At 45.1% G+C, this 20,847-nt stretch overlaps 1 protein-coding gene across 1 annotated transcript in view; it reads right to left on the reverse strand.

The window, feature by feature from the left end:
* The window catches only part of EXOC4 (exocyst complex component 4), a gene marked incomplete at its 5' end in the record, with an annotated part of 449,694 nt that overhangs the window by 329,518 nt on the left and 99,329 nt on the right, over positions 1–20,847 (reverse strand). The gene's annotated exons all lie outside the window — the stretch shown is intronic.

Here is a 20,847-nt window from a genome sequence, read left to right on the forward strand (position 1 = left end):
TTGTGGGCGAAGATGGAAAGAAATCCCTTCAAAATTAACTTTTGTCACTGCATTCAGAAAGTCTATTGCTTTTCAGAAAACTCTATCTACTCGGAGGCTATTAGTAATGTGTTCCATTTTAATAATTAGCCAGTCAAAGCCCATCAAAGAGTTGTCTGTAATGAAAGGAACACATCAGTACTGTGCTGTCTAAGTTTAAACAAATTACATAAGAATAAATATCTAGGCAAATGGTATCATGCCCCTAATTAGACACAATTCAGGATAGCTTAGGAAAAAAAAAAATAAAATAATACAAACACAAAGAAACTTCAACTCCTAAAACATCTCAATTAAAACTTTACCTGAGCACAAGCTTTTAAAATGCACGCTTATTGTTAAGGGTAAAAATAATCTCTGCGCTAATTTTTAACAGTAATTTCCCAAATCCGTTTGTATTCGCTTATTTGCATTTCATCTTCTCTACTTAACAACCCTAAAAATCACCACAAAAATGTAATTAAACCCTCAAACTTAATCAAGTTTTTTTTTAAAAAAAAAAAAAAAAGAAAAGAAAAAGAAAAACACTTAGCAATTTGTTCTCCCATTATGGAGAAAACCTATTTGTAATGGATTCCACGACTCTGGTGTCACTTGATATCCAGGAGTAGGAAATGTAAAGCGTGTAATACAGTACTTGGCTCCGGGATTACAATAAGCCAACAGAGGTTTGGGGTAGGAACGTAATGAGTGATCCCTGTTGGTTCAAAAAGTGAATTAGAGAAATAAAAGATGAGTTTGTGGTTAGATATTCCGAATGGTTCTGAAAACGGCACAGATTAGGGGGAAAAAAAAAAAAAGGAGAAAATTGTTAATTTATGGTATTACTAGATAGGCAGGGCAGGACGGTTAGGCGCAAGGCTCTGAAAAAGTAAAAAGCTGTAAAAGAAGTGAAAATAACTGGTTTTGATAACTATTCTCAAAGTTCATCTTTAAGTTATAAAATTCAGGCCCAGCAGAAAGGGTGCGAGGCAGATCAAAGCTCTTTCTGCTCCAGTGCCCTGCATTCAACAGTCACACAAATTCTTCCGAAGCGAGTAATTAAGCGTAAGCACGGCCGAGCAGTTACAATACGCCAAGCGGGAGAGAAGTCGAGACAGGAGAGATCTTCGTCGCACAGTACATTTGGCTTCGAACCGCAGCATGGAGATTACAACTCTTACAATTTTTAAGCAATACGATTAACATGGGGGCCAGTCTCACAATTTTGCCAGCTACATGCCTCAAAAAATAGCCTGAAGTTTTCGTTTCTCGTTGGGTTGTGCACTGCATGGCCTTCACCCAATGCTGTTGGCCTCAATTTATTCCCTATGTCGAGACAGTTCAACTTACCCGGGTGTTCTGCTCTCATAATCATGGAATGGTTTGGGTTGGAAGGGACCTCGAAGATCATCGAGTTCCACCCCCCTGCCATAGACAGGGACACCTCCCACCAGACCAGGTTGCCCAAGCCCCATCCAACCTGGCCTTGAACACCTCCAGGGATGGGACAGCCACAGCTTCTCTGGGCAACCTGGGCCAGGGGCTCACCACCCTCACAGTGAAAAATTTCATCCTAATATCTAATCTAAATCTCCCCTCTTCCAGTTTTAAGCCATTCCCCCTCGTCCTATCACTACATGCCCCAGTAAAAAGTCCCTCCCCAGCTCTCCTGGAGCCCCTTTAGGGACTGGAAGGCCACAATAAGGTCTCCCCGGAGCCTTCTCTTCTCCAGGCTGAACAGCCCCAACTCTCTCAGCCTCTCCTCATAGCAGAGGTGCTCCAGCCCTCGGATCATCCTCGTGGCCCTCCTCTGGCCCTGCTCCAGCAGGTCCATGTCCTTCTTGTGTTGGGGGCTCCAGAGCTGGACGCAGTACTGCAGGTGGGGTCTCGCCAGAGTAGAGTAGAGGGGCAGAATCGCCTCCCATAATCCTGGTAGAGGATTTTAATCAGTATCATATTTCAACCTTCAAAGTTGTGGACTGACTGTGTCCTTATTAAAAGCCACAGCAAGCTAGAACTTTAAATTCCACTTAAAAGAAACCTCAGACATTGTCCTGCCGATCTAAGCGAACAGGAGCTCGCCTTGACCAACGAAGTAAAGGATTTCATGATTTGGTCCCATAACACCTGATTAGTACTTGCTAAGCCATCAATCAAAAACCTTGTTAGACATTAATCACATGGAGCTACAGCAAGATTTATGAGTGACTGTAAAGTTTGCAACATCCCATTCATCTATAACAAGGACTTTTGACTTTCTGGTGGGTGGTTGAATTCTGCCATCCGCGTCGAATATTTACATCCACCTCGAGCAAATAAAGCCGTACATAAAGCAAGAGAACAAAGTACTCTTTCCCCAGCTGCTCTTTGGAAATGAAAATTAATATAAAAGGGTTTATTTAAAAAAGCGCGCTATTTATGGATTTGGGAGGCTTAATTAAATTCTCAAATTTCAAAAGGCCGTATCAGCACGTGCAGCCCGTCTCTCACGCCGATCTGACGACAGCGTGCACTGCACTGTTTTTCGGAACCGCAACGGGGCAAGAACAAATTCGCTTCTGTGTCCGACTGCTGCTCGCGCTTGCCGTGACGCTCCAGATCCGCGTTTTCTTTCTTTGGCTGAACCCCACGTGAAGTTGTGTAAGTCGTTAGGCCTTATCGGGCTCAGATTGACCTACGAACAAAGCACGAGCAATAAAACATGCCTGGCCACGGGGCGACAGCGAAATTCCTTCGTTATTTGTACCTCTTGTGAGGTTTTAGATAGGAGACCTGAGCTCCGAGCGAGCTCTATCCCATCAATTAAAAGCTGTAAAAGGTATTTCACATCCTCATATATTCTGAATGAAGACGGATGCTGCAGTGTGGACAGTTTGCTCCATCTGAAAATCACGACAGTTTCAAACCCCACACCATCAACACTGATTTTCATGACGCCTTCATATATTTGGGGGGGGCAGAAAAATCAAATGAAAACTAACAGCATGCCATGAATTTTGCAAGGGTAAACGGGATGACCAGGTAATTACTGGCCTCTCCACCTCATATTGATCAGGGACAAAATCACAGAACAGATGATAGAAGACTCTATTAAAAAAGAATTAAGGGAGAATAAGAGAATTCATGTCCAGCGACGTGGATTTACAGCCCACACACTTTGGCTAAGCAGTATTCTTATGAAGATGACAAATTTGGCTTTAAATAAACAGAGAGATATAAAGTTATTTTTCCACCAAGGATCTGACAAAGTAAAACCACTAAAAGTCAACAACGCATCTACTAAAGGAAAGATGGGCAGGCACGCGACAAGATCCTTCACACATAACTAGAAATGAGGAAATGACCAATATTGGATCTTACGCGGTCCCAGAAATCTAAATTCCTCTTTTCCTGTTGTCCTCTGTACTCCAACTGAAATACAAGACTCTTCCAAAAGCCTTCTCTTTTGTTGGATAGAAATCTTCTAATTTTCAGCCTAAGTTTGGTCCATCTTCATTTTTAAAGCAACAGTAATTAGCAGGAGCTTAATCAGACAATAAAAGCACATACAAGAGTGGCTGCAACAACCCCTTGCTGGACTGAACAGACCAGAACTCTTCCCATCTCAAATTCCTGTGGATATAATGACTACAGAAGGCTTGTAAATTATGTTTTGGGGAAAAAATGATAAATAATACAGTGAACATAGCATTAACAGAATAATATAATTTCTTTTTTATTATTACTATAATTTTTCCATAATATAGTCAATCTGCTGTAAGAATTCCAATGTCAGTAGAGGTAAATCTCTACGTCTAGAGGAAAAAAAATATGAAACTCATGATCTATAGGATTATTGTGTAAAGCTGTGACTCTAGCAAATTTGGGAATAGTGAAGATAATGAACAGCAGTGACGGTCCCACTGTGATGACGGGTATTAATCAGCTCATTGGCAATGGCTATAGAAAGCCGAGAGCTTTGTCAGAAGTAAGAGTTTACGGCATCGCTGTGTATCGGTCTCACATCTGGAATGGCGCATGAAACCCTGGCCCTCGTAACCAAAGAGAGATCAGGGCAAAAGCGGGTGGAAGGGTGCACAAAAGGAGCCTGGAAGTTATCAGAAGGCTGGAAGGCATTCGCTACAGCCAGACACCGAGAAGCCGTGAGCTCAGTCTCGTTAGCTTAGCGAAGAGAAGGCGAAGAGGTTACTGGAGCAGTCTGCAAGCAAGCAACAGAGGGCACAGAACTGATGGAAAAAAAAAAAAAAAAAAAATCTTCACTAATGAATTTTTTTAAAAAATCCAAAGGTTGGAAAGTTGAAGCTGGACAGGCTTCGACGAGCGGTTAGGCATACATTTCCACAGCATAATTAACCACTTACATCAAAGGTTACACTGTACTGTCCGTCACTGATTTATTCCCCTCCCCCCAGTCAAGACTGGATGCCTTTCTAAAGCACGTGCCCTCTTTCAAACGGGCACTAATTCAAGAAAATAGCACGGCTTGTTTTCTGCAGGGGTCAGACGAGAAGATCACAACAGCTCCTTATAATCTGGGGACCTTAACAAAGCTGCCGCACCATTCCGTGCCGGCTCGCAGGCTCTGGCACGAAGGAACCATTAGTGTTCAAAGTACTATCGCTACGCAGCACCTGTACTTACTGTTTCGCTTTGATATAAGGAATAAAAACAGCTATTGGTACCGTTTGTGTCTGGTGAACAGGTTTACGCTTGTGGAACCTTCTCAACCAGACCTGTCTTTGGCAGCCACTGGGCACGAAAGCACAAACAAAGGCCACTTCGCTTGTACCTTCAGGAAACTGTAAGAGTCCAAAAAAACCCAAAAAACAACCCAGAAATAACACTCTCAGCTTCTGAGAACGTCTCTAGTATTTTGCTACGCATTACTGGCACTTGAAAACAAGATTTATTTTCAGCTTATGGCTCTGACACACTGGGCAGCCGCAGAAACGTTGGCGTTTCAGCTGTACTGACGCACTGGGGACTCCTCCCGAGTCTCCTCTGAGAAGGCTCCGGAGGTACATTTGAGTTAGACCTAGCAGGAGGAGTCAGAAGCTGAGATTACTAAGCAGAAGAGAGATTTCCTAATGGGTTTTCAATGAGGAACGCCGGTTAAAAACAGAGCAGCAGATTCAAATTATCCTACGTGCCCGGGTTCAACGGGGACAGACGGAGATGCCCGGTGACAGCAAAGCACGGCGCGTGCGTTGAGGAAAGGCACAACGTTCCCGAGAGACGATGACATCCAGCCATAGATGATTTCAGGGGCAAGGAAAGCAACTGCAAATGAATCCTGAATAAAACGCTGGGGTTTCGAGTAGGATGCACTACTGCGACGTGCACTTCCTTCTTTGTAAACATATGAAAAGAGGTGTCGTTCTTGAAGCTCTGGAGACAGGAGGTACCCACCAGCAAAGTGCCAGAAGAAGGCAAGAAAAGCAGTGGCACGCTATGCGAGACAGTAGTCTATAGCTAATTACCCAGTAATTTGCTGTATCAAAAGTCTTAATAATTAAAATGCTGCAGTAATTGTGGAATTTAACAACAAAAAAAAAAAAGTAGCAGTTAATTGAATTCTAAGAGCACTGAGCTTTCTGCCTACGTTGCGGCTCGTCGAGAACAGGGGCCGAGCACACACATGGCAAACATGACAAAGGGCAACGCAAGAAGGTGAGCCTGAAAGAACAAAACCAATGTTTAGGTGCCACAAATACTGTTTAATGCTGCACACCCTGCTTTATCTAATCCTCTTGTTGCCCATGAAATTAATTTAACTGAAACATAAGAATAAAAAACTCTTCCAGAATTAATTCTCTCAAGGCATCGCCCAATTCCATTATCGTACGAGAAGCCAGAATTCCTTTTGTTTTTCATTTTTGGGAAAAAGCAAAAAATAACCCCAGAACTATTTAGATAATACTATCACTGCCAGTGCTACTACATTCACTATCAATGCTAATTGTCAATTAGCACAAATATTACTGTAGACCTGTGAACGTGCATCTACCTCCAGGGAGGAAGGGAGGGAGGGAACAAACCTCGTACCTACTTTAAAAAAACAACTTCTTAAAAGCTGTTTTAATTGGCAACAAATCGTACACCTGCTCGAATTGCTTTGGAAGGTTTAAAGCCAGAACCTTCCCATTTCATGAGTTTTTGATAACGCGTGCATGGACTTTATAACCTCGGCGGCACAGGCTCTGACTCTGCGTACGGAGGAGCTGAAGTCGCTTGGGACGTACATACTAATATAATGGGTTTCACAGTTGCTAGCACAGCAAAAGGAGAAACCGCGATGTGCTGTCACAGCTGTCAACATCAGGCTGTAGGTTCCTCCAACGAGCCGGCGCTGGTCAACGCTCATCTCATTTTCCCCCTCTTTCCGCCTGCTGCCACAATATCTATCAAGAAAGGAGCTCTGGTTCGGTAACAAACACCCAGCACCATGATTTTAAGTGTTTTCTCCAAGTGTTCGCTAATTAACCCTCTGATATACCAACGCCCCTGTGCCATATCGTTATCTGACCGCACAGATTTGAAGCGAAACCCCGGTCCTGCTACAAGCGCCGAGACAAACATCGCTGACTTGTTCCGGGTGAGGTTTGCATCCTCAAGGTTTGCAATCCTGAGGTTTGCAGCCACGGACCTTCTCAGCTGCTGAGAGCGTGGGAGATGGCGTCTTACCGCTGACCAACACAGGAGCTCAAAGGTCTCCTACCGCTACTAACTCTACCCCACTCCCTCGTGCCGCATCAATATCAGAAGTTTCGTCTTCACTTACACCCGCGGTTCAGAAGAGAAGCAGCTGATGGAGAAAGCTGCTGAGAGACTGCAGCGCGTGACCGTATCTTCTGCAGGACGCGAGCGGGGCCGTGATGCTGAGAAGGGGCTGTCTCTTCTTCAACTCCTCAAGGGGAACTCTACAATTACTTTCTAACTTTACTGGCTTTATTATCCATATAACCAACAATCCTGTACCAGCGCATACAAAGGTACGGGATGAAGGTCATCTCCAGTTTAGCGACACAAAGTTTTAAGACGTTTTCACTGAAATTTAGACATGTGGCCTTCGTAAAGCAGAACGGGAGCTGGGCAGTCTGCCCCCCCAACCCACCCCCCCCCAAGCTTTCCCAGCAGTTCTGACGCTTTATTTATTTATTTAATAAAAGGGGAACAAATTACGATGACAAATTTATTTAAGCTATCAATAGCCAACTCAAATCCCTGGATCGTAAAGCAAATGGACAGCATTTGATTTTCCCCAGGCACGTCAGCTGCTCTGCAAACACAGATTACGCTAGCGGAAATGTTCCGGGTAACAAGGCCACTTTCTCATTTTAGGATAAGGCCATTACCACCAAAACAAAACACAAAAAAAAAAAAAAAAAAAAAAAAACCAAACACACACAAAACAACACACCACACCCAGAATGAAGGTGGGAGGCATGGGGGAGTCAGTCGGGATTATTCATTTCCTCCGAAGAAAATCCACATTCTGATGCGCGTTTCCATAGTAAAGCAGGCGCTCCCTTGGCGTGACGACAACTGGAATCGGGGAGACATTGACAGTGGGATCATTTACACAGCTCGGAGGGTTTGGGTTGAACATTGCACAATGCTTCAGGGGAAGAAAAAAGAAATCCTTTCACTGTTTTTGACAAGCAAACCCAATTGGCCTCTGGGCAGTAACTCGTAATTGCCAGGACTGTTTGATGACATGTGTGTATATGCATATACATACATGTGTGTATTTTTACATTATATTTAAACATATATATACTCATATATATGACCTGTGGCCAGCAGGTCAAAGGAGGTGATTCTGCCCCTCTACTCTACTCTGGCGAGACCCCACCTGCAGTACTGCATCCAGCTCTGGAGTCCCCAACACAAGAAGGACATGGACCTGCTGGAGCAGGGCCAGAGGAGGGCCACGAGGATGATCCGAGGGCTGGAGCACCTCTGCTATGAGGAGAGGCTGCGAGAGTTGGGGCTGTTCAGCCTGGAGAAGAGAAGGCTCCGGGGAGACCTTATTGTGGCCTTCCAGTCCCTAAAGGGGCCTACAGGAGAGCTGGGGAGGGACTTTTTGCTCGGGCATGTAGCGATAGGACGAGGGGGAATGGCTTCAAACTGGAAGAGGGCAGGTTCAGATTGAACATCAGGAAGAAGTTTTTCACTGTGAGGGTGGTGAGGCACTGGCACAGGTTGCCCAGAGAGGCTGTTGAGGCCCCATCCCTGGAGGTGTTCAAGGCCAGGCTGGACGTGGTCTTGGGCAACCTGGTCTAGTGGGAGGTGTCCCTGCCTATGGCAGGGAGGTTGGAACTCTATGATCTTCAAGGTCCTTTCCAACCTAAACCATTCTATGATTCTACATACACGCATACATGTATCTTTAACACGTGGTTCTTCCGATATCATTGACGAAAACTTGTAAAATACGTACGGTCCAGAGCATGGACCGTACGTATATACACCCAACTGTATTCTAAAATGGACCAAAAAGCAAAGAACTTCATCAGAAAGGCGTAATTACCACCTGCTTCGTAGACGGCACAAAATGAAGTATTTTCCTGCAAGATTAAAACACACCATCTTTCAGTTTGACTGGACTTTTCTTTTGTTCGCATCGCGTATAAAAAGGTCAAGGAGGAGTGTAAGAGTCGAGCAGGTAATTGAGTGCAGATTTCTGCTCTGCAATTACGATTTAGCTAAGCTTCACCGGTTCTCTTCATTCGGGAGGTGGGGAGGATACAGTTAGAAACTTATGTTTATAACCGAAACAAAGCCAAACAGTTTTAAAGCACAAAGAGAGCGGATATATTCGCTCACGTTTGGTGTCCGCTCTACACCCACCTTTCAGAGCATCCTCCGTCTCAGGGAAGGAACGCGCGGTCCGAACGCTCAGGAGAAACAGCGCCGCGTTTAACCCGACTGATCTGAGCTTCTGCTGCTCAAACTGGCGCCTACAATACAGCAGCAGCGCGGGGAGGAAAAGGCAGCATGCTGTTTAAATACCAACCATGTTAACTCACGGATAATACAGCACACTTCATGTATTTCATGCCTTCCACTAATTACTTAAGACATCCTGCTACAGTGTAGATGGTAACAGTAGTGTGCCCTCAGTCTTCATTAAATGCCAGCTCTTAATAACAGACTCCAAAAGGGCTTTAATTGCATTTACTCGCAGCTCCTGAACTTTAAAAGTTGTTAATCAGATTTCTATGTAAATGGAATGACGATTAAAGGTTAAGTACAGGTTTCTGAAATTTCAGCAGTCGAAGACGTATCGCCCTTAACAGGAAAGAGAAACTACCAGCCTTGACAGGAACTAAACATCTTAATTAAATACTCAGAAGTACAGTACTTATTTCTGCGTGAAGTTCTATTTTCAAATGTCAAACTTAATCAGGCACTTGACAAAAACGTGCAATATCCCTACAGCACAGAAGAACAAAAACGCCTTGGGATTCTTTCCTGAGGAAACACCTGTACGTATCCCGGTCTTCGGCTCCCCAACAAATTGCAGTTCTCCAAGCCGCTCATCCCAAAAAAAAAAAAAAAAAAAAATCAAAAAAAAACCCCAACAAAAACCACCAAGATGGGAAGGTTTATGGCTCTAACACTGCAGGAGTCCAGTTGAGAAATAGGATACAACATTTTTCAACGTGTCAGCTTTTCTCCTGTTCGCTCAGTTCAGCCCTGCAACAAGCGTCATGCTGCCAAATAAACATAAGGGTCCTCATAAATCTGACCTGCGGAGATTTATTTCCCTTGCGGGTACAGCCCATCAGTTATCACCAGTCAAAAGTATAAAAACTTCTTTGTCTGGAATAAATGTAGTTCGTCTGTACGGTGCTCTCTGAGCAGTTTGTTGCTGCGGGGTTTGGGGCCAAATACTACTGAGAGCATCCAGGCATGCTGCTCTCTGCTCCCGAACTTGAACCCGGAGCTACCCAGGACGTTCACATCGACCGAGCAGCTCCAGCTCCGCGCTCTCCCTCTCTTGTGCTGCTGCTGGTAATTAATCCAATCCGCACATTTATAACCTATGGATTCATTACAACAAAAAAAAACTGAATACGTCAGACAGAAGTCCGAGCCCCATTTGAAACCTGACCTGCGCTTTATTCCAATTACCTCCGATTCCAGTCTCAATTCATTTGCAGGGATACACGAATTCTGTCGCACTTGCCTAGAGGGCTGTGTAGCGGTCACAAAGAGACCCCAGTGGGATCCATGATAGGCTACTTGATGTCAAAACATTACAAAATAAGAAGTATTTCCTGCAACCCGGGGTTCAAATCCTAACGTGAGTGAACAGCAACTGCCCAGGGATTATCTCAGAGGCTGAATCACAGAATGGTTTGACCTTGAAGATCATCTAGTTCCAACCCCCCTGCCCTGGGCAGGGACACCTCCCACCAGACCAGGTTGCTCCAAGCCCCGTCCAACCTGGCCTTAAAGTCCATTGAATAAGGGACTCCAGGACCAGAGACCTTCACCTGGGGTGATACAGACACTGGGATCGGCTGCCGGAGAGACTGACCCCATCTGTCTCACAACACCAAGCTCAGTGGTGCGGATGACGTGCCTGAGGGACGGGATGCCATCCAGAGGGACCCGGACAGGCTGGAGAAGTGGGTCCGTGTGAACGTCGTGAGCTTCAACAAGACCAAGTACAGGGTCCTGCACGTGGGTCAGGGAAACCCGTGGTATCCATACAGGCTGGGGATGGAGGGATGGAGGGACGGAGATCAGCCCTGCCAAGAAGGACCTGGGGAAGCTGGGGGGTGAAAAGCTCAACATGAGCCAGCAACGTGCGCTGGCAGCCCAGAAGGCCCCAGCATCCCGGGCTGCATCCCCAGCAGGGCCAGGGGGGGATTGTGCCCCTCTGCTGCGCTCTGCTCTGGGGAGACCCCCCCGCAGTGCTGCCTCCAGCTCGGGGGGCTCAGCACAGGAGAGACATGGACCTGCTGGAGCGGGGCCAGAGGAGGCCCCAGAGATGCTGGGAGGGCTGGAGCCCCTCTGCTGGGAGGACAGGCTGGGAGAGGTGAGGGGGTTCAGCCTGGAGAAGAGAAGGCTCCACGGAGACCTTAGAGCCCCTTCCAGTGCCTAAAGGGGCTCCAGGAGAGCTGGGGGGGGACTCTGGATCAGGGAGGGGAGCAATAGGACAGGGGGTAATGGCTTTAAACTAAAAGAGGGCAGAGTTAGACCAGATACAAGGAATACATTTTTTAATTATGAGGGTGGTGAAGGCACTGGCCCAGGTTGCCAGTGGTGGATGCCCCATCCCTGGATACATTCCAGGTCAGACCGGACGGGGCTCTGAGCAACCTGATCTAGTGGAAGACGTCCCTGCTCATGGCAGGGGGTTGGACTAGACGGCCTTTAAAGGTCCCTTCCAACCCAAACCATTCTATGATTCTAAGATTCTATTTCACATACATGATAATTTGACTACATAGCAAACAAATTAACATACAACTTCATATACTGTCACGCATGTTAATTCGTAAAAACGGGAAGGATGTGAATATTTGTATAACTAGACAGAAATCTGCGGAATTAATATTTTAAACTGGGTTTTAAGTCTGAATCATTTTTTAATGACAAACTACAATCCTAGGAGAATATATTTCTGCAGTATGCTATATAGCAACTGCCAGCCCGCCGCAGCAGCGCTGCATGGGAGAGAAAAACCAGCCAAGAAAAAAAAAAAAAAAAAAAAAAAACAAAACCAAAAACGTGTACAGTGGAGGTGGCTATTACACTTACAACTGAAAGTATGAATGAAATTTAGCAGTGGAAGGTGCAGAAGACAGGCTCTGCTTCTAAGCCATATCAAATAGTGGGAAAGAAATGGCGCAAGGAACAATGGAAGATAATTAAAGTGAGTAACAGAACTGTATAGCCACCAGTTGCTCCATCTTCTTTCAGTTCAATTAAAAACTTCATCACAGTGACTTGAAAAAAAAAAAAGGACGAGCAAGGAAACTTCCACCTACCTCTTTGTAATACGCCGCTGTAATAAGAGGCGTTACCTGCAAAAGCGATTTACCAACTAGTGTCAGGTATGCAAAGGAGAAGAGTGGATTAAAAAGAAAAAAAAGTCTGCTATCGTTAAACCCAGCACTGCTGCTTCATTATATATAAAAGGCTTTTAAACAGATCTCGCAGGAACGGCTATGACGTCGCATTTAAAAAAGCCCACATTTAGTAAATTCTTAATTCGTCTCTTGCATTTGTCAAAATTGACTTGAAGACTTTTTAGCTCTCGCGCCTTTCGGACTGTCTTAACAAGAAGATAGCAGCAAACAGCCCTGTTTACCAACCGCCGTGTGCACAAAAAGTGTTCCCCCGACTTTAAGCACACGTTGGCACTTTCTAATTGAGCGAATCTTTGAAGGTCCAACCACAACTGAATCTACAACTGCGGCCCCAGAGGCGAAGCACCTAACGGAGGGAAACAGCCCATAAAATTAGTTGCGTGAAGGGTATATACAAAAGAATCGCTAAATACTAGGGCAGCAAACGTCGGCGTCTGTACGAACAAGCCCAAGCGACTCCAAGACGTTGATAAAAGGGCACGTTCCCCTTTGACATCAACCCAGCAGCCATCACTTCAAGCCCGGCTTACAAGGCCACCGACATCTTTGAAACGACATGAGAACTGGAGACCCTCTTTGTCAAACTTACAATAAGTCCGGTTTTATATTCCTCCCATTCCCAAATGGATGGAAGTGCGTAGCAGTTCAGTGCTGGCAGCAGTCGGGTTTTGGAGGCTTAATATCACACTTTCCCTGACCTCGTTCCAGAAATACGTATTTCTGTAACGCTTCAGGGTCTTCGACGCTATTACAAATATCCTGATGCCAGAGGGGGGAGCTCACAGCATAGACAAGCTTCCCATTTTCAGGCTTGGGGGAAAAACAATCAAAATTTCCAATTGTTCGAAGCTCTTGTGCGTGAGCCATTCCAGCCTTTTAAAGCACCCGTCAGGATCGCTATCCCTTCTGCCTTTTATGCTGCTCTACAAAAGGTACAGCACCGGGCCACCAAAATGCCAACGTTAAGCAGATTATAACGTTTCTGAACATGTTTCATTTACAGTAGATACTTGAATGCCTTTCTGCATCAGGGAGCCTTTTCCTCCCCCTTTCATCAGCTTATCAAATGAAGCTAAACAGTAACGCTTGCATCTAATGATACCAGGGACCTCGTAATGGGATTAGGAAAAACACCATCATTAGCTTCAAGGGGGAATGTGACCTTGAAGACATTTCTTACTCCGCGCTTTAATGGGATACAGTAGGAACAATGAAATTAATTCCTACATAGGGATGAGGAATGGGCAGGGAGAAGCAAAGGGCTTTCAATTCCCAGGTAGAGACTGTCTTTCCTCCCATATTAACGACAGGTAAAAAAGCAAATTGATTACCAGAATGAAACCTGGAACAGAAAAAGAAAAGACAGACCCTTCCTATAGCCAGTCCGAAAGGCTCTTGGCTCAACAAAAGCACCTTTTAAAAAAGCATCAAACTTCAAACCAGTAGGTGCAATGGCCATTATGACACTACGGTTTCTTCCCCAGCACCCACGTGCGTGACCCCCAGTTAGACCAGTGAGTGGCACCGCACGAAGCGCCAGAGATCCTTGCTGGGACACGGCACACGGAAACAGCACTGCCGGTTGAGCTCTGTTTTTCCCACAATCCTGACAGATAAGCGTCGTCCGACTCTCCTAAGGACTCTGCGACATCAGGACGACGTGTCTGCAATCCCACCCGAGGCCTCCGGCTGGAAAGCGCCGAACCTCCCAGCTTCATTTCCAAAGTACCTCTCAGCACCGGGAGGACGCTGCTCCCTGTCGAAACGCATTCGGTTTGGCAAGCGTTCAAATTATTTTAAATAAAATTTCTCCAGCACGACCTGCGAGCATTGCTTTTGTTTACTCAGAAAAGCGTAAGTGCTTCTGGAATCACTATGTGGCTTCCAATATCCAAACCAATCAAGCATGTCATTGTTTCCTTCAGTAAAAACATTTCTTTAGATTGCCAAAAGGAAGTGTAAATGCAATAGCAACAGGAATCCATTTTAAAGCTAAGAGCCTGACAGAAAAGAAAAAAAAAAAAAAAAACCCACACTCTTTGTATTTTTATAGGATCTAAAGCAAACACTATAGTGGTACTGTTGCTCAGAAAGGAGCCCCTCCTGAACAGCACCCTGACATCTCCATCCAGCCTTCTGCTACCGTACTGCAGAACGCCTCTCCTTCATTGTTGGAGATGCAGGATGCAAATTCATCCATATTTTCCCCAGCAGGGACCCCAAAGCCTGGTCTTTTCTACTGCAATTCCAGCTCACATGAACATCCTGAGGCTACTGCCATATAGTGAATTTTTCATGATAAAAATTCTTCGGTTGCGCTGCAATTGCACAATAGAGGTGGGGACTTGTTTTGAAAAACGAAAGAAAGCCAGAGCAATCTATCAGGTCAGCGAGCAGTCTGGTCCAGAGGGCCGGATCTTTTGAGTTCAGGTTCCAGCTCTGGCTCCAATCTCTTGGAATATTGATTTTCCCAGTGGACGGGATTGAACAGCATCAAAGATAGGCATGGGGAGAGATAAGTCCGAACAAAAGCTACACTGCCTGGGACAGGAGCAAGAAGGCAGAGTAGTTAGTACAACCCCTTAACCCTTAAAAAAGCCAAAATTCAACCCCATACCGACATTAAATCCTAGGTTCACGCAGAAGTCCTTGCAGGGTGTGCGCAACTGGCAGGGTAACGCCACTGGGTGGAGCCAGGATAAAGCAGATGGCTGCGACATAAATTTCAGCGCTCTGCCAATTCTGCTAGGGTTTAAGCGCCGGCTTTCTCAAAAGAAAAGCTGCCGCTCCCATGGCAAATTCTGTCCTTTGAGATTTCAACCAGCTCCCCTGCACCAATTTCCTCCTGCTCCTAAATTTCAGAAATTAAAAGTCAATTTATTTGCTTAGAATACAGCACAGACACCGACCATCACTTCATGTGACTGTAATAATTGAAACAACCTTCTCACATCCCCTGTAACGCCACAAAAAAAACCCACCAAAACCAAACCAGAGGACTGTCAAATTCAACTCAGCTGATGAAGGGACTACCTACCATGTCAAGCTTCTGGGCACCCTTTTTAAAATCTCTGATGTCGTCAACTCCAAAGCCCATCCTTCGTGGCACACGACGGCAGTCGGACACGCAAACCTGGCACGGTAATGCCATCACAGGTAAGTCTACGTGTCCAGTGATGCCATGGAATGTCCAACATATACACACAGAGCTTTAAAAAAAATAAAGTGTTGCAAGGTTTCCAACCATGAACAAGAGTTAGAAGAAAGGAACAGACAAAACCTGCATTAACTTGTCTCCATTGCAGATAATTACTTGTGAGGGTTTTTTTTTTTTTAAGACGTTTGTGACTCACAAGGGAGTCTGTAAATTTACTGTCTTCTGCAATCTAATAACGTCGGCGGTGATGAGAGTTACCTATTTATTGATGTGTGACACCATTCTATCTTCAACGGATACAAAAACCTGTTAGTTAAAGAGTTCTCCCCCCCCCCCCCCCGCACAGCTTCCAGTGAACAGAATTTTTTCAAATTAAATAAAAAAAGCAAAAGAAAAGTTAAAACAAAAAACAGAGAAGTCCACAGAAGTTAATAGAAAAGAGAGGAGAAGGACAGAAGACGACATGTTACTCAGTGGGATAACATAGCAGGGAGATTTTGTCACTTTTATTTACAACTGATAAAACAGGGAGGCTTAGGAGAGACCACACGGGATGGAACAAAGCTCCTGGGCCTGGAATTGGAGAAATCCAGAGCGTATTGTCAGTTCATGTCAGTTAGCAGCACATTTCTTCTCTTTCTGAAGTCACATTCTTTGTCTCCAGCAACATTTAACAGCGCATTTTTGCTGAATATTTGCCCAGTATCAAGTATACTAGGGGTCTGATCTTTGCTGGAGTCTCTTAACATTACCGGCATGCAAATAAAAACGGCACTGGGAATAGCCGCACCTGTAACTTGGCTCCGAGGATGGGCAAAAAAATTCCAGGACCCCTACAAATGCAATCCCTCCCAAGGTAAGGCGGTAGGTGAGAGTAGGTCACAGACAAACAAAGAAAATGCAACGGGCACATTTTAAAATACGCCGTGCACTTTAAAATCTACAGACATACAAATCACTGTCAAGTACGAGCCAACAGCTCCCAAGTGCTTCCTTATTCCCTTCCATTAGTCTGCTGCTTTTCCCCCTGATCCTATCAGTCATAAATGGAGGACTAATATATACCTTTATTTTCAAAAAGTTCAAATGCATCACAGTCCAAGTGTAAATAATTTATAAATCAAGGCAAGTAAGATGCTGGTACATGGCTGAAACGAGGAAAAAGCTTTTAAGAGGAGGAAGACGCGCGCACATCCATGTAAACACACGGGCAGTTCGCCACTGCCAACGAAGACTTCGCAAGGAAACCATCACTCCCCCTCCCTCCTCCTTCAGATTCCCTTGATTTTAATATTGGTCCTTCAACCAAAAGCTCATTACTAATCCAATTTTAATGTCACTTGAATTCTTACAAATAAGGAGACCACACAGGGAGCTGATGATGTTAATTCTGGCACTTAAATCAGAAGTGTGAAGTTAAATGCAACGCGTACCCTCCCCCTTTCGTTAATTCTACATTTAATTGCAATGTCTTGTTCTTCCAAATCCCAACTTGCAAGGCAGTATTTAGAACTAAATCAAACAGGCAAAGTTTCAAAGCGTTGATAACGGGCGAGCTGGTGGATTGGCTCTCTAGCGTTTCATCCGTCATTGCGGATGGCAGGACTATAATCCCAGTGATTTTCCTGGAATCGCAGAAAATTGGAAGAGACCTCAAGAGATCACCTCATCCATCCCCACACCCCAAAGAACCAGTTATGTTGTCATGCCTGACAGATGCTTAGAAGTTTTAAGGATGCCACACAACAACTAAATAACATCCCTAAATCATTCACTGCTTCCATACACCAGCTATTAAGTTAGACATAAAGACAAGAAATGTTCGAGTCTCCCTTGCCAGTCTTTAAGCTCCGTACTTCCTCTCCGATAATATCCTGGAAAACGCGTGATGTCCCTCCTCTTTTCAACTCTCTTGATACACATGAAAGCGAAGGCGTCCCTCCACCCCTCAGTCTTCTGATCTGTAAGTAAATGGATTGTTCCTTTTTAACTCAAGTCATTTTTTTTCCCTAAATCTCTGATCACGCTGGTTGATCTCCTTTGAATTCTCCCTCTATTCTTTGGCTTCTTCTTTGAGACCATAGTCAAAGAGGACATAGGATCACACATGAAATCTTTTCAGCAATGACCAAAGGGGATTATTTCTGGGCACCCTGCAGGCCGTGCTCCTCTGGTACTCAACAGAGCAATATTTGACTTTTTTTTTTGGTGACATACTGATTGACATCTCATTTCTAATCCTGCGTACCACCCAACTCCTGGGCCAAAGATGAGACATACCCAACTCTTCACATCCATACACGGAAATTGCCAAATGCATACCTCTCCTTTTACATTTAGCTTATTAAGATCTTCCAAATTCTAACTGTATTCTCCAACGTGCTTCCAAGCCCTGCCTTCCCGCATGGCGTGTGCGCATTTTACGATTCTCTGCTGCATTATTCAACACATGAACAAAAATATTGAATAGCACCATGCCCCAGACATAGCACTCAGAAGAGCCATTAGATAAATCCCTTAATAGCAAACCCTTCATAACTTCCCCTTTCCCAGCCAGTTGTTTACCTTACCTCATTACAGTTTTATCTATACCATAGTTCCCCATGTCCGTCATGAGAAAAAGCACGTGAAACACAAGTAGAAGGCTCACTGTTGCCAGGACAGAGGCCACCCACTGCTCCTGCCTCCTCCACGATCCCTGCCACCAGCTCTCCAAAGGAAATTAAATCAGTTAACAGCTTATGCTTGACATACAGCAACAGTAATTCTTCCTCTGATTTTATATATTACTTAGACATTTTACGAGTTTCTATCTTTCTTTTGAGACGTTAGAGTTAAAACTTTAGAAGTCCCTGGGTTCTCCCCCTGCTTCCCCGACTCCTTTTTTAAAAGGTTGTGTCTAGATTTTCCTTTTTATGGTTTTCCAGAATCTCCCAAGGTTTTTGAAAAACGGTATTCTCCTTGGATGAAGCTTACGCTATGATTGTCACAGAGCAGAAGGGAGAATAATGATGATGACCAAGGGCAGGTAAGGGGGGAAAAAGAAAAGAAGACAGAGGTTAAAATAAAATAAAATACCTCAAGTCCTATACCCCCTCATTTAAATCTGGCAGGGTTCTTAAAGGGAAGGGGAGACTGGGCAAGACCCAGTGAGAAAGCCCAGTAACGTCTTCCTGCAACTCAGTCCTTGGTTAGACCTTGTAGAATCGGGAGTCTGTAGTCAGTATGGAACAAAGAAAGGGGGGAAAGAAAAGAAATACATGCACATATTGGAAGAAAAAAAAAAAAAGCAGTGACTTTTGGAAGCACTGTATCTTTTCATGTCGTAAAACATAATCCGCCTTTAAACTACCGAATTGCAGAAAAAAGTTATCCCATAATTGCTACACGTTTTGCCTGGGATTTGTATCTGAGGCTCCTCGCATTGTCGTTCGTTAACAGCACGACGTATTCTTACACTTCTCTGACAATACACAATTCGTTTCTTTTGCAGCCGCTTAGCAGATGGCGCGCGAGAAGCCTGGTTTTCTGTGGCATTGGTTCGCACAGTTGATTCATCTCATATATATCGCAAAACATAAGCTCTGGCTGAAGCGTCTCCCGTGGTGAGGTCACTCACACTACCACTCTCCGCTGTAGGTTTCTATACATTTATTATCCTACAGCCTTTCTCGCTCAGAAGCGGCACTAACCCGGTCACGTATCTACACCAAACCTGTAGGAACGCCAAAAGCTAAATTTTAATCTGCCAGTCAAATGTGAATTATCAAGGTTTTTGAGAACGAAACTCAGACAACACAAAAGCAAAGCTCTCACATGGGCTAAAAATGACATCAAGTCTAAACCACTTCTTTTCCTACTCTCAATGCGTTTCCTGCCTTCAGGATTTTTCTTTATTTTTCCTTTTATATTTGGTCTTTATTTTCTCTGGATGGTCCAGATTTACGCTGGCCACTTCACTACCAATTAATTCAGTATTAACCTCCAGAATGAAGACTATAAAAGAGGACAACATCCTCCCCACAAACCACCTATCTTTACTCACTTTGGGCCTGTCAAGCGGCATTAAAGAAGGTGTATACAAATCAAACATTAAAAATGTTTTGTCATGAAGTTACATGGTCTTGCACCACCGGGTTTCACAGTATTTTCTTCAGATTTGACCAACTTTTCAGTAAATTATTGATTTGCTCAGACTTGAACTCCTTTATGGTATTGCAGAAAGAGGGATAGTGGGACGACAGCTAGTACAGACTCGGCCAAAATTCTCTGCGAGCAGAAAACGGAACCCACAGAGAAGCATCTAAACCACATGGATTTGGTTTCTCTATTTAAATTTGACGTTTGTCAGGTAGAGCAGAAAAGGAGTTTCACTCGTTTCCTTCACGTGTAAGTCTGCCCATAACAAGCTTGTGGGAAACACGGAGTGTTGCAACACATTTTATGGCCAAAGATCTACCCAAGTGCCTGCCTTCTGCGGTCCGTTTCTAGCTGTAACTTTTAAACCCATAAAGAAAGAATAAATTCTGAAGATCACGGACCTTGGCAGAGCGAGTTTTGATTCAAACTGCAGTTCCTCCGTTCAACTGTAGTCAGACAAAAAACCTACCACTTTTTACCCATAACCTGCCTCTTACAGAATCACAGCATGGTCAGGGTTGGAAGGGCCCTCTGGAGCTCCCCCAGTCCCACCCCCCGCCAGAGCAGGGGCACCTCCAGCAGTGGCACAGGACACGTCCAGGCGGGTTTGGAATGGCTCCAGAGGGGGAGACTCCCCCCCCTCTCTGGGCAGCTGTGCCAGTGCTCTGCTGCCCACACAGGAGAGAAGTCCCTCCTCAGGTTGAGACGAAACTTCCCATGGTCACGTTTGTGCCTGTTCCCTCTTCCCTCTTGTCCTGTCACTGGGCACCACTGGAAAAAGCCCGTTTAGGTTAGAAGGGACCTTGAAGATCACCCAGTTCCAACCCCCCTGCCATGGGTAGGGACACCTCCCTCCAGACCAGGTTGCCCAAGGCCACGTCCAGCCTGGCCTTGAACACCTCCAGGGAAGGGTCATTCACGGCTTCTCCAGGCAATCTGTTTCAGTGCCTCACCACCCTCAAAGTGAAAAATTTCTTCCTAATGTTCAATCTGAACCTGCCCTCTTCCAGTTTAAAGCTATTCCCCCTTGCCCTATCACTACACGCTCGAGTAAAAAGTCCTTCCCCAGCTCTCCTGTAGGCCCCTTTAGGCACTGGAAGGCCACAATAAGGTCTCCCCGGAGCCTTCCCTTCTCCAGGCTGAACAGCCCCAACTCTTTCAGCCTCTCCTCATAGGCGAGGTGCTCCAGCTCTTGGATCACCTTTGTGCCCCTCCTCTGGACCCACTCCAACAGGTCCATGTGTTTCCTATATTGCAGGCTCCAGAGCTGGATGCAGTGCTCCAGGTGGGGTCTCAGGAGAGTGGAGTAGAGGGGCAGAATCACCTCCTTGACCTGCTGGCCACACTTCTTCTGATGCAGCCCAGGATACGGTTGGCCTTCTGGGCTGCGATCGCACATTGCTGGCTCATGTCTTTCAT

The sequence above is a fragment of the Vanellus vanellus genome (genome assembly GCF_965231255.1).
Source record: "Vanellus vanellus genome assembly, chromosome: 1".
Classification (NCBI taxonomy): domain Eukaryota; kingdom Metazoa; phylum Chordata; class Aves; order Charadriiformes; family Charadriidae; genus Vanellus; species Vanellus vanellus.